This window comes from Doryrhamphus excisus, chromosome 14, assembly GCF_030265055.1.
Source record: "Doryrhamphus excisus isolate RoL2022-K1 chromosome 14, RoL_Dexc_1.0, whole genome shotgun sequence".
NCBI classification, from domain to species: domain Eukaryota; kingdom Metazoa; phylum Chordata; class Actinopteri; order Syngnathiformes; family Syngnathidae; genus Doryrhamphus; species Doryrhamphus excisus.
The window spans coordinates 11,290,979-11,306,392 of NC_080479.1; the positions used below are offsets into that span (position 1 = coordinate 11,290,979).

Sequence of the window (15,414 nt, forward strand, 5' to 3'; positions counted from 1 at the left end):
CTTTGCAGCGCTTACTCGACTGTACAGAGATGTCAGAACGGCACACAAAGTGATGTGCAGTACTGTGGTAGCATGCTTGGCAAGGACATGGCTGAAACCCGTCAAATACTTCCCGTGCTTCTTCAATAATTAATGACTGGGATATGCAAATATTGTCAAAGTGGCAATTAGAAGCAATAAGGTTATGGCACACTGAATTTGCCTCAATTTCACTGTCTGTTGCTTTAAATGCTGCTGTAATCAGATGCCTCTTGAGAAACAATTGGTCTGAAAGACACTGACACTCTTGTTCAGGACATTTTTTATCATAACATGGTAGATCAAAGGTCTGCTGAAATCATACTAGGGTAGAAATTCTTCCAATTATAAGAAAAAGCCTTATACCAGTAGAAATGGTTGTGGTTTGGTTTTGACAGAGCAGATATTTGTTGTACAGACATCTGGATTAGCCGAGCGACTCAACAATATTTTAGCATCACAGTCCTATACATGACTAGCGACTGGACTTTGAAGCCACCTTGTCTCCAGATATGATTTTTTTCTGGAGGTAAAAATCGGATTCTCCAGGACTGGGACTTAGATAAGAAGAAACAACTTCTGACAGTGGGTCGAATGTTGCCACAAAGCAGCTGCCCCGAACCCTGGCTTGCTTTGGACACTTTCTACACACATTACCCAACCTTATTATGCACATTTTTTGACCCACATGTCGGATTGACTTAAAAATTCTCACTCGGGGCAGTCTAACAAACAACAACCAATCTAACCATGTAACACAGTGGACAGTTCGTTGGGTTAAAATGATTGGTATTATATTTTAGCGGTAAATAAAAAATAATTTTGGTTGATTTGTGCCAGAGCAACGACCAGCTGGTAGGGGAGACGATTCTGATGCTCCAAGTGCTTGGCGTCAAGCTTAGCGTGCACTGTTAAGTTCTGCTTGTCACAGGAAGCTGATCTCTCTAATCAGACTAAGCAGCTTGTCATCGCACACTTCCCATCATCTAATTAACCACAATCAGGCAGGATCTGCATTGCATTAGTTTGACCTCGTGTATCAAGCAGATTCTCTTACGGACACAGTAGTCTTATTAGATAGAACATTTTTGGCGCTTGGTGTATGAGGGTAAGCATGTGTGAGTGTGACCTCACTCAACTCCAAGGGCGCTATTATAGTGGAAGCATTTGGACTCATCACATCGATGCTAACCATTAACGGCCTTATCTGCTGCGCCAGCTGTGACAAGACAGTAAAACTGTGATTCAGTACGAAAACCAAAGCTGAGGAGGAGCCAGAAAGTAGGGTGGAGGTGTCTGATCAGAGGGAAGCTCTTTGACGCGTGAGATCCTGGCCTTTCATGTTGTAGTTTGTATTCAAGTATTCCAACCCTGATGACTGTGAGATTTAGCCATTTCGTTCATGCTCATCATGCTTGTTTGCTTCCACAGAGGCATTCGACTTTTCCCATGTCAAGACTGGGGCCACTTTGACAAAGATACAGTGGAAACCCTCAGGTCAAGGATGTAAAAGACTGAAAAGTTTTTTGGTACAGCTTCATGCACACTGAGGTTTTAGATGGAAGACTTTCTTTTGATTGTTCACTCTAGATCAGTACTGTAAGTCTGTGATGTATGGCACAGTATGCGTCCCATTGGACTGTTTTTTCTCCGTTCTATCATTCTAGTCTAGTCTAGTCTAGTTCTAGTCATTTCCGGTTCAGTGTTTTATTTTGTTATTTTTGTATCCGGTTTGGCACTGTGGGAGTTATTTAGCTTTAGTTAGGTGGTCAACTAGTTGTCAGTTCATTTGTCCATGTTAAATCTTTGTAAGCACTCTTCCTGTTCTCTAGATCTGTTCTATTTTTAGGCGTGCCCATGGTTGCACGCCCCAAAAAATACAGCGAAACACAACATGATAGTGTATGGTATATATATATGGTTTCTGGAGTATACTGTATTTTATCACTTCAGGAACTAAAAGTCAAAACATTTTGTCTTTGACAGAACTGAATATCAGAGTGGACAAACCGAAAAAGGTTTTGTTTTGGTCCGCTTTGCGTTTTGACCACACCGCATACGACAGGATGGTTGGAAAACACTGAAGGGATGCAAAAAGGTCAAAGGTTGTGGATCAATTCTAGCAGGTCCATTGGGATATGCACGCAGATGGTGCATAATCTCTGAATAATGCAGTATGACTCCCACTCGTGTTTCTCTCCTTTGGACAGAATCACTGCAAAAACATGCATTTAGACCTTGCTACAATTACAGTGATGTTGATTAACTAAAACGCAAGATTATTACTCAATTAATCAAAGCGCTCTGGTAGATATGTGTGTTCCAGCGCCCATTTTCAGTATCGACATTAGTTATCTTCAAAAAACCAAATCAAACAATCATTGGAAAAGGTACAAAGAGCGGAATGTCGGTGGGGTTTATGGTTAGCTACAATAGGTGACCAAAAGTACTTTCCGACAACAATAACGCCAGTGCAAACACAAATACTTTTATGAATACAAGCAGAATACAAAAAAAAGAGGACACCGGATGAGCCTCAGTGCCTTTCAATTACTGTCCCCTCAAATCCTGATGCCCGTGCGGCTCTCCTGTGAGACGAGGCTGTGAAATTGAATTGCCGAGCGCATCTCTACAAACAAAGCAGCTCTCCTGCAACCTTGGCGCTAACGTAGGGGAAAGGCCCGGCAGCACTGTGACAGCAGCAGCGCGTCCTGCTAAATCCACTAAATGATGGAAAAGAAAACAAATCATAGCTTTTAAATGGACGGGGGAGAAACAGGGCAGTGAAGGGGGTAAATGGACGGGGAAGGTAGAAGGTGTGCTTGCCGGTTGACCTGTGCTAGCTTGCGGCACTTTGAGTGGAATCTTTCAAGTGGTGATTATGGATTAGTGTAGATCTATTCATTTTGCTTATGAGAAGCGTTTGAATGATTGAACTCTCATCACCAGCCAAGCAGCTATTGTTGCCCATTTCTATTGCTGCTGCAGCGGTTTGAGAAACATTCATTTGATGTATTCTGCAAATTTTACGATCGCAGCACACTGATATGATTCGGGGAGGCAGACATCAACATTCATTTAAATAGGAGGGCTGCATTTGGGTTCTGAAGCCTTTGGAAGAATAGAATTTGAAATATCGGATGCACGCTATTTGGTTTTGAAATACATATGCCTTAAAGGCTAAAAAATAAAAAGTTGATGATATGCTCAATTTGGCATGCAAAAAAAGGACCGGCTAAGTCACGAGTACTGATGGAAGTGGCTTTTTTGCTCAGACATTTGTGATGGAAAATGGAGTGCATTACTTGGCACATCCAGCAGAGGCGCCAATCAAACCCCTTTAATACAAGCCATCAGCTCATTCTAACAAATGTATGTGTATTTAAATCCGTACAGTCTGAATAGCATGTGTGTATAAGTCCCCCAAAGGTGTGGGACAGTCTGCTCAGCCTGCACCCATGACACCCAGGAGGCCCCTGGGGCACCCCTCGGCCTACCAAGAGCTTCCTCGGGCCCACAGTTGGTGATCTAGTTTTACAGGCTAACACATATGGGATGCTTCTATTATTCATATTCTGGGAGATGGGAACCTTGGAGCCTGTGATGATGATGATGATGAGTAGTATCAGGTGGATGTGTCACAAAACTATGCATGGTTATATTTTGGTTTTGATGGAGGTTAGATCATTTATCACATGAGCTCCAAACACACAGTTTACATTGCCCCGACTTAAACATGAGTGGGACTCCCGACAAGCAGATAGACGCTGGCAGTGAATTACAATCCATTATTCTTAGCGCTAAAGCAGTTACAGCCGAAACCTGAGAATCCTATCCAGAGGGATAAGATGGAGAGGACCTGGACAAAGACGGGAAAGGAAGGAAGGAGTGACTCCAGGATAAAATCAAACGAGGGGAAAACAGATGCGGAGTGTAATGTAGAGATGGATGAGATGGAAGAGAACAGTGAGAGAAAAAGGAGGTCAGCCTTTTGGTTGTGTGGAAGCAGAATGATGATGGTCACCAGGCGTCAGTAATGGTAGATGACATTCAATTAGATTACCTTCCTGCCGCATGTACTCAGCCATGTAGTCTGTCAAATTGCATATTGACTGCGATAACTTCATACATGTTGGCAGTTCACCGGGCTATTGCCCCGCTATAAACACTGTAAACAAAGAATAATAGGAGTGCAAATGTGACTATAGTGGTGCTATTTAATGTCTACATTTCTACTATTCATGGTTAAAATCGTATTTAGAAAGTCATAAACTATGAAAATTCCCTTCTTGTGGTCGCGTCTGGAGCCATTAAAAACCGCCATAAACAAGGGATGACTGAATGTATAGAAGAAAACTTAAATGCTAGTTGCTACATGCTAATTATTGCATGTATGTACCACACACAGAACTGGCCATTAATCAAAAGCAGACAATATTAACAGTACAGAAAGTGTAAGCCAACAACTGTGTAGCACAACACATCTTGTGGAGTTAATGGACTCTACATCAGGAGTTCGCCTACAGCCACAGCTAATCCTCATTCCGTTTATGCTGGAGTTTATCCCATCTGATTTTGAATAGAGGCATTAATAGAATAGTTTTTCTTGGAAGTACTGAACATAAAACAGACCAGACATGAATGATCAGCCACATTTAGCACCAGAAATGCCAATCTTCACCCTCCTTCTATTTGCCTTCCTCTTTTGGGTCATGGTTTCATGAAGAGATGACATCACATTTGTCACAGCCTCTAATGAAATCACAGATCTAGGTATGTGCAAGCATGCGCCAGTAATGTCACCTCCACTCTTGTTCGGGCCACAACATTCACAAACTCACTCGCACTCTCATCTCCGTGAGAAAGGATTTTAGGGAAGCTCAAGCGCATAAAGTTAATGAATAATGGAGGTTAAAATAAAGAACCCAGAATCAATTATGAAACAAAAGATGGGGAAAAGAAAGGCCAAGTGAAGTTGGTCTGGGTGAGACGAGGACAGGAAGTGGCTGGGAGGATGGGTGTGGTGATGGTGGGTGTGAGCCGGGGATAATCCTTGTATCCTATTGATCCCATTCTCGGCTGTTTCCAAACCAGTTATTGTCATCTGCAGCCACATGAAAAGGAGTTAATGAGGGAAGAAGAGCTTTGGAGTGTCTCAGCACAGTCGGGGGAATGCAGATAAGGATGGGAGACGGCTAGAACGGGGACTGCTCTATAAGAGAAAGTTTGCTCGTGCTGTAAAAGGGAAAGAATGTAAGATCAGGATAAATGCAGTACTTTTAGAGAAAGGAATTGTATTAAAAAATAGATGGCATTATAATATGGCATATCTATCTAACTAATACTTTATTCTATAAATATGTATGGACATATAGATTCTTGGTTGGCATCGTCGTTGCTATAGCAGCCAAACTGACAATTGTCTATCCAGGAGCTTGAAAGGCTCATCTCTAGAAAAAGTCATTTATATGATAATTCTTGCAATATTGCTTACTCTGTGGCATAGTAGTTGCCATATGACAAAATGATTAAAAAAAAAACATCATCACATTACTCGAGACGTGACGTGCTCTTGCTAAGAATGTATCCAAATGCATTTAACCCGATGAAGGTTATTTGCATCGCTCTGCTTCCACTCAAGGATGTCTGGCTGCTGTAGGTGGCTCTCGCTATAGCAACCGTGCCTACAACATGACATTTGCAAGCCCGGTCCATTCATATACCGCCTCCATGTCACATCATATCATAGCTATCCTGTCAGCGAGGCGGTGTGTCATTTACCAGTGTGAAAATGTCACTCATAAAAGACCAGCCATGACGTTATTCTACGTTATTAAAGACATATTTTATTTTACATATTTGAATTAAAATCCCGCAACCCTCATGAGGACAAGCGGTAGAAAATGAATGAATGAATGAATTAAAATCCAAAATAATATAGCCTCTCCTATTGTTTTTATGGAAAAATGCTATAATATAAATGAAAATATATGCACTCGACTGCAGAGAGTGTTTAATATAGGTAAGGCATTTTTTTATAATATTTCACAATTTAGTAGTTTTTTCCACAAATATATAAGGACAAGGACCATGGACAGAAACATTCAGCTTTGCTGATGTTATGCATGCTTTGGAAATAGATGTGTGTTGTTGTGGATGCCACTACACAATGTAGCGTTGTAGGATTATTTTTTCAAGTGGATGGCTTCTTGTATTTAGTACTCAAAGTTTAAAGAACACAATATGGATTTCTGAAACCGAAGGCGAGTCATGTGTGTGTGTGTTCGTGTGTGTGTGGCAAGCATGTTATTTCAGCTGTGAGTGGCAGGGCAGGTCACCGAGGGAGCAAGAGGCTGTGAGTGGCTCAAATTTTCAACTGCCCTCATTTCCCCATGGACACAGAACACACACGCACACCACACACACACACCGTCACATGTACATGATCCCCAAACAGCACACACACACTTGGTTTCAGACCGTTTTTACTAGCTATTTGTTCAATTTTAATACGTTTTGGCCTCAAAGCCTCTCATTACCTGCACAACTGACAACTGAGTCATGACTGAGAATGAAATGCAGCGAGGAAAACTGCGAGCAGATGAGCAGATGAGGCGATAACAACACACGGGGGGGATGCAATTTTTTTTTGAGGCCCTTGTTGCGTGTGAATGTTCGCAAGATGGTGTTGCAGGAATGACAAATCAAGAGATGGGGGAGAAAAACAAATCCTGGGTAGTTTTCACTTCCTTCCCTTGGAACATCTCCATAATGCGTCCTCGCCGCTGGCTCGTGATCGATTAAAAGATGTGTGAGGACGAAAGGGAGGGTAAAAGGACAACTGGTCTTAGTCAGCAGACACCTCGCTGGGTGAAGCATCAACATGTTCTGTAGTCTTTATTTTATCCAAATCCTTTACGGACCCTCTCAATTCCCTCATCAGTGAAATAAGAAAGCCCATTAAAACAGGATCACTCCGAGCACCATTGTTGGTTGATTATGAGCTAACATAATATATAAAGACTTCTTGGGAGGATTAGTGCTAATCTGTAGTTGCAATACATATCATCCTCAATTGCTATTTAATTGCGAGAACCATTAGTGACAGCCTTATAATCCACAGAAACGCATTTTTATTTTTGCAATGCGTAGAGGAAAATTGGCTTTGGGTTTTTTTTTCCAGATCCGACTGACACAGTTTGGCTGACATCCATATGGAAAAGGTTATTGTTAGCCTAATTTTCTTTATAAAAACGTACTGGCAGACTCATTTCTTGCTTGTGTGGAGGCGTCAGGAGAATCTGACCAACATACTGTATCATTTTGGACCTCTTGCCTGGAGCATCACTGCACTGCAGAGCTTGTATAAATATTGATAGTTCACGTTCCATTCAGTGTGTGTAACCACCTAAAAGTAAGAGATTTACTCATTCAAGCCAATACTGACCTGATAAAAACACTACTGTTTGATATCACATTTCCATTACCACCCAATTACTGTACCAACATCCAAAAAATCTGCTTTTAGATCACTTTGGCTAGTCATTGGTGTAGAACCGCACCACAGTAGTACCTAAGATGTGTTTCTAGTGTCTTGTAATGTACAGTCATTATATTTAGCAGGGATTGCACAATAGAATAGATTTATATGTCATATAGAAGGTTGGGGGCCACATAGTGCCCCCGCGACCCTAGTGAGGATAAGCGGTATAGAAAATGGATAGATGGAGAAGGTTGGACAATTTGAACCGCCCACAGTAAGGCTTGGCTTTAATTTGACATTTACTACAATGACTTTAACTAGGTCTTTGCAAAGCTCTTGGACTCGCAGTGTTAATCCTGCATTTAATTGGTCCGACCGACTGGCTATGACTGGTTGTTAGCATTATGGATGGAGACGGGAGGTTTCTTTTGTGTTTGTAAAGAAACGAAGGTAGGTGCTCATGCAGGTGTGTGTGTTGGTTATAAGCGATGGGCCGTGGTCATGAGAGCCATGCCGCTGTCTAATTATCCACACGTGATGGATGGCTTTGATTAAAGCACATGAAGGCTGAGACAGTCAGCGCCTCCCTTTTTTTCCCCCCCTCCGCACTTCTTTTTTTTTTTGGTCCTGTTACACACTCGCTCGATGCTGATGGGACTCGAGTAGTTCACAAAAGATGAGCTCTCACTTCAACACTGATAAAAGATATCCATAAATCATCATGAGTTAGCGAGAAAGAAGGGCTGTGAGAAAGAATTATGGGTAGGAGAAAAGATGGACAGTCAAAGAGAGGAAATCATTGGGGTTTCCAAACTAATATTGTTTGCAAGCATGTGAAACTGATATATTGGCATGACATTTTGGGATGATTCTGGAAAACGTTTATAGGCATCTTTGAATAACAAGTGCATTATTTCCTCAGGGGATGCCGACTTTTGGCTTGTATTTGTCTCTCGATTGTGCAAACAATACAGATTGATGATGGAGTTGAGCATGCATCGTTGGTAACATAGATACAGCAGTCAATTATCTGATGGCGATATTTTGCTAGCAATAGCAATGTTGTGCTAATTGCTATACAGGAGGGGTTTTCAAGGTGAGGCACAGTGATCCTACCCTCAGAGAATAAAATACAGCTGTCAAAGGAGTAATGTCAAAAAATGTGAATAATGAAATACTGTATAAAAACGATTTTCTCCGGGTACTCCGGTTTCCTCCCACGTTCCAAAAACATGCTAGGTTAATTGGCCACTCCAAATTGTCCATAGGTATGAATGTGAGTGTGAATGGTTGTTTTTCTATATGTGCCCTGTGATTGGCTCTCGCCCAAAGACAGCTGGGATAGGCTCCAGCACCCCCGCGACCCTTGTGAGGAAAAGCAGTAGAAAATGAATGAATGGATGTATAAAAACGATAGATGGATGTTTTGTGGTTGAATATCCATTATTAGTAAAAGAAAGTATTATATCAATGCTAACGTGCAAGTATGTCTTATTTACTGTATGTCTAAGATGCTATGCCAACAATACTGTGTAATACAAGTGTAAAGGTGACTATAGGGGTGTTATTTCATGTCTAGAGGGCTCTAATAATGTTTACAAAAAACATACTTGGGTCAGAAAAAGGTTTTCTTGTTCCTCTAACCAGGAAAATATTAAATTTATTAATATTGAATTATACTTCTCAGAAATGTACTTATTGCATATATCTATTCTGCAGATTAAAAAATGCAGGAAGTAAAATATGCAGCTTAAAACGGTAATCAAGCAGCAGGAATAGAGATTGGGAGCTCAGTGAATTTGCTTACCTGTTAAATTGCTTGTTGGACACGACGGTTATTTTGTGAATTTCTGAGAATGAGTTTATATGGTAAAACCATATAAACAAGTCTCCTAGATACCAGATACAAGTCTCCTATTCATGTTTTTCTCAGCTTTTAACAATACACAGCAAAGAAACACTTCAGCTCATGATTTTATGAAAGAATTGTTGAACCTTATAATGTACGGCAACCCAAACGCTAGTGAACATAAAACTGTTATTTTAGCACATTTTTCAAAGTAAGTATCCAAAGAGGCATTAATAGTAATAATACATAATATAAATTCAGCTGCAGGCTGAGCTCATGTTGCAGCCAAACACATTTATTACACCGCTATCTTCTTTTGTATTGGTATGAGAGGCAGTGCAAAAGTAGCACTCCAGCTTTTGACAACAATAGATTGCTTTTATTTATGTAGCAGCGAAATGTGACCTGTAAAAATCACACAACTTTACAGTGATGATCGCAAGCAACTTGACTGTTATTTTCAACCAGGAAAAAAACACACACAGGATGGCGACAGTGGGAGAAAACAATTTCCAACCTAATTCTGTTATCTACAACTGATAAGCTGTAGTGAACAAAGCAGAAGCACAATTGATAATGTGCATTTCTGCAGGCTTACTTATTGTATGACTGCTTCATCAGAGCTGCCGTGTCCAACGACCAACACCCAAATGAAGGAAAAACACTGACTGGAAGGCATGAAGTGTACATGTACAGCTTTACAAACGCATGCACTGTTACATATTTTCTCTTTTTCAACCATGGGATCACTCAGGACTAATTTAAGCATCTTAGGTCCGTACGATGCCGCGCGTTAGGAGATTTGCCAATTTTGGGGCAGTTTGAGGGCCCATTTGCAGCAGTCAGGGGGAATAATAACAGCAGTTTAACTAATGATTTTTTTGCTAAGTAATTTGGAGAGGGATGTAATTGCTTTGGCACAGGGTAATATGGGATAAAGATTTTAAAAATGACCTCGGGATTATTTGCACCGATTGGCTTGGCAAGTGATCTCCCTCAATCACGCTGTACAATGTTCTGTGGTCCCCATACATGATAAGCACAGCAGGTTTTCACAAGGATTTGCTTACATAACAGAATATATATCACCGTAGCAACAGTAGTGGATATAAAAGGTTCAAGATTGAAAAAAAAGGTCTCAAAGTGTGAGTCTGTAAAACATTTTCATTTTGAGTTCATACCATTATTGTACCATTGTACCAACAACTGAGTAGTGCAACCAACCTTTTAAAGAGCAGGTAGAGATAGATAACGCTTCAAATGCAACTACTAACTTCATTTGGAGGTTGCCTTGAGGAGGATGTTTTTAGAGGCCCGGTGGTTATTTGCTTTTGTAGACCAGACATCTGGCAACCTTGCGGTTAATTGCATAGAGTTGTTAATTGGGGCATTAACAGTATACGCTGATGAAGGGTATTGAAGGTGCTTTCTTATCTTGGCAAGATAAGCATACCAGTGTAGTGTTTCTTCACAATGTGAGCACCCTCTACTGGCATGGCATGTACATCGCAGCTGTTTCAGTCGTCTTTGTAAGTCTGTTTTGACTGAATATTGTGCGTATGTTGCTACTTGATGTTGTTGTATACTGTGTTGCTGTCCTGTAAGTGAACCCTAAATGAATGAAAAAAACACATGAGCGGCTTCCAGACTCCAGATTGTCGCGCTTTAATGTCACAAACGGCTTTTGTAACCGGAAGGGAGGGGGGGGGGGTACCGTGAGGAAAAAAGGAGGAGACGTATGGCTAAGAATAGAAGTACAACCTCAGGCCAGTCGGCCCCGCCTGCTATTTTTCAATTTACTCCCGTGCCAGCTTCAACTTGTCTGACATGCTTTTCTTCCATCTCCATCAACCGCGGCGACTCTGGTGTCCACGGAGTGAAGTCAACATTGTGTCAACCTTGACCTCTGACTTGGTATGGTTGCTATGACTTGAGCAATCTTGTGCACCGTTTCATATTACCTTGAAAATAGAATGGACAACAGAGCTGCTTCACACCTAAGATACTAAAGGCTGAAGGAAGTGAGTGGCATGCACTTTCTTCGAGCTACTTCACTGACTGCAGGCTAATCCTTGAGAGGTCCCAGCGGGCTCACTTGCACGCTTCTCCAGGGGATGAATATCAAGGACATGCAAGGCAGAAGTGGGGATTTATATGTGCGAGGTGATGACTAGCTGCGAGAATGACACTTAAGCGCCTGTGTGCACGTGCATATAGGCTACTTACCACAGGCTCATCAGGAAATGGTGCTCCATGTCTTTTTGGGTGGAAACAGCCAGCTTTTTATATTTTGCTCAGTCTGTAAAGGAAAAAAAAAAGACAGATCAGTGAAGCTGCACATAAGCTGATTGGTGTCTACAGTGCATCTCCTGCTGTCTGTAACAGTAAATGCAGCTCTACCCGTGTAGTCTGACCTGTAAATGGGTCCCTGGTGATGTCTGAAAATGTACTGAAGTAGAAACCCCCCTTTTAACTGTGTGGCTGCAGCTCCACTCCCCAGGAGTCGTAAAAAGGAGGGTAATCATAGGAAATGATGAATCAAGAGGGTGGGGGACAAACATTAGTGATGGAATTAAAGGGTATAGGGGAGGGGCTAATTGAGTGTGTTACCTTCTTAGTGTAGTAAAACGTATGATGTTACATCACAAATAAACCCCTGATGCAATAGTGTAATAGTTAGTATAAGCAGGAAGCATGAACTCCCTCTGCTTTTGTCCCTCTCTCTGCGACTAGTTATGGCTGACACACACCCTTTGCAAGTGAGGGTTTGGGTCTCCATGGAAACAGGGGCCCATATACACACACTATAGCTGGTCTGAAAAGATGACTTGACGCACTCCTGCAAATTCCCGGAATTACAGTAATCGCCTGGCGGTTGCGTGCAGGGGAAGTTGTGTCAAAGTGTCAACTGTGATATGGAATGGGTTTGATGCACAATGTGTGGCACGAAGGGGCTGCAGGTTTATCAATGCTGAAGGATCTGTTCAGCGGAGAACGGCAGCTGCTCCCACCGATTGATTTGCCGGAGTATGTGTGTGTGTGTGTGTGTGTAGTCATGTGAGAGTGTGTGTGAGTGATGTGTCGCAAGCTCGCTGCAGAGATAATTAGAACACAACTCTTTTGCTGTCCCTGCAGGCCACTGATCCAGCTGCTTTCATCTAATATAGGTCAGCTGTGACAAAGCCCTCTGCATGGACACTGATCAGCTCCCTCATACACTACACATGTCATCTCACACACATATCATACACATGCATTCACGTGCAGACATTTATGCTGCTCTACAGTACGCAAACATATCATACTGTGCACAAAGCCCGGGGAAATGATTTCACTTTTCTATAGCCTCAGTGATAACATGACATTTCCATGACAATACTGTATGTAGCTCAGGTGTACTCATTGCATAAATTAATGGTGCGGGATTCCTGTTTTGGATGACAGTTCTTGCCCTAGCAGGACTTTTCATTTACATAACAAAGGCATTTTTGTGCAGAAGAGAAGGTGCACAACATAAATCAAACCCAGGGTAGAAGCAAAGAACTGTTCACACACTTGGTGCATGTGTCATTAGGTACGTTTGCTTACTGCCATTGTTTTATTCGTGTGTAGATGGTGTGCAGTGAGGTTGACCTGTTGTGAGTTGTTTTGGTTGCCATATTTGGTTACACGAGGGGGGGTAAAGTGTGAGAAAGAGCTATCAGTATGATGCAGCACACTGAAAACAACAATGCTGATAAATAATCCTTCTTTGCATGCTAAGTTGAAAACATTGTGTCTTATGCAGAGTTCATCTTCTACATGGTGACTGGAGTTCATCAGGGCCAACTCACACTGCCACCAAGGCCAGAACTGTCTCTGCTCCAGTGACTGATGGAGTAAACTGGACTGCAGCCAAGATGAAGAAAAGTGTAGCAAGCGAGATACAGAGAGGGGGGGAAGGTAATTATCTTCTCTATTCTTCTGTCTGTGGGCCATCTACGCCCAAGTACGATAGAGTAACACTAAATGGAGAATACTTCACCCCTTTCGGTGCTTGATCCAACCGATTGTACACATGACTGACTCGTCGAAAAACATCATTGCTGTTGTGTTGTGAGCTAATGGGGCAATAATTGGTACAAATGTGAACACCTTCTGGCCTTAGGAAGGCAATAATAATGTCGCATTGCGGGAGATCTGCACAATCTTTTCTGCCTCTTTCAGCCAGAACAATGCAAAGCGAGCAAGAAAGGGTCATGCGGGGCTTTAAGCTGCGGGTATTTATACAAATACAATCAATATTTAATGCTCTCCTTCTCGGCTGACTCCCTCTCTATCTCCTGCTCCAACAAGAGACTGCAGTAAGGGGCATTAATTAGGGCCAGACATGCACCCAGCATCCCCCATAGGGATGAACAGTAAGTCCAGTTCATACCAGGCCGGCAGAGGACCTCTGTAGCTATCGGTAGCGTTGGTTTCTTGCCAACTCTTGAGTGCATTTTAGGAAATATGTAAAAAAAAGAAAGTGATTGCACCCTTATGACTGCTCCTTAAAGACACCAGATTCAATCAAAACCAGTTCAGAAGAGTTTTAATCGTATTAATGTGGTATTATGACATGAGCTAGGGTATCTTCACTCGCAGCCTGTATGCACATCAGTCATGTCTTTGAGCTGAAGATTTTCCAAATATTCCCCAAAGTCAAGTCACTCTCAAATGTGAATTTAATCCCTACATGTCCTTCTAGGGAGTCGAGGTTCTTTTTCTTGTTATATAATGTGAGTTTTTTCAGTTTATTACATTCAAAGACCAGAGGGATGAAGCCTTTTTTTCCACTTCTGCATCCCAATGGGAGGACGTTACAGTTGGGATTCTCCATCTTGGAATCAGAGTCATTGTAGTCTTCAATTCAATTGAGTAAATATTATTAATCCTGGTCAAGCATCACATATAAGAGATGACAGTCACCCAAATATGAACTCTGCATGCTGTTATAACCTTCAAGAGCTCAAACAACATTTGCATTTAGTTGACTTTTCCACGTTGGGATTATGTCAAAGTGTGATAAGCACACAAAGACCTACAGTGCATGTCGTGACAGCTCCTCGAGAACCGCTTGCCAGAGCGGCCATAGAGGTGCCGTTAAATAGTCAAGCTGTTTGGAGCTGCATCAGTGATTGATTTCCACGGCACTAAGTGCATGCTTTATGCACTTTAATATAGTTTTGCACAACTGCAAACTCAAATATTGAATACATTGTATTGTTCAATAAGTATATCTCATTAAATGCAGGTGTACCCAATAAAGTGTCCAGCATGTGCATATCTACCATTGGGCATGCAGGAAACAAACAAATAAACCCCCCAGCTGTGTAAATGGGAAGCATTGTGATGCTAAACCTCCATTCAGGAAGTGAGCGTTCCAAAGCGCCGCATCATTAAGCCACTAGCGTCACCTACTTTACATAGACACCTTAATTAATTTTGCTAAGCCTCTTTCTGGTGCAAGCCGGCGGTAACAGAAGGAGGATGGAAGTGGCATCTTGACCTACAATGAGTGTCTCATCTTACTATCATTGAAGATTTATCACCATGGGAGCTCCTGTTTGTTGTGTTGGTTTAGCAAAAATAAATACACAAATTGCATTCAGTGTGTGATATTCAAACTGCCGGCCTTCGCATGACCTGCTTCAAATCTGTTTCTCCGCATGAGCAGCTGGACACACACACATACGCAGGCGGCAGGATGCAAAAAAAAAAAAAAAACCCAGCCCCATCTCTCGTCCTAATGGGTTCTGGCTGTACACAAATCAAGTGGATGTACCAGCTAAAGGCATGCCTGCACACACACTGCACATTAGAGCGAGGTGGTAGTGGCACACAACTGCATGCATAAGTCATAGATGGACATGCCGAAGAGAGGGCAAAGGGTGACTGAGAGAAAGGTAAACCAAAGAGAGAAGCTTCTGAGTGGAAGCTAAAAGAAGTGACAAGAGCCTCTTCCCTTTTGCATCACAAGGATGCACATCTGTAAGAAGACATGCAGCTGTACTTTTCTTCACGGTCATGTCTCTTTAGCGTT

At 42.0% G+C, this 15,414-nt stretch overlaps 1 protein-coding gene across 1 annotated transcript in view; it reads right to left on the reverse strand.

Moving 5' to 3' along the window:
• The window catches only part of dlgap3 (discs, large (Drosophila) homolog-associated protein 3), a 70,249-nt gene that overhangs the window by 27,296 nt on the left and 27,539 nt on the right, over nucleotides 1-15,414 (reverse strand). The window contains exon 2 of the mRNA XM_058046308.1: nucleotides 11,577-11,649. The gene's annotated coding sequence lies outside the window, so the exon portion shown is untranslated. The remainder of the gene's footprint in view (nucleotides 1-11,576; nucleotides 11,650-15,414) is intronic.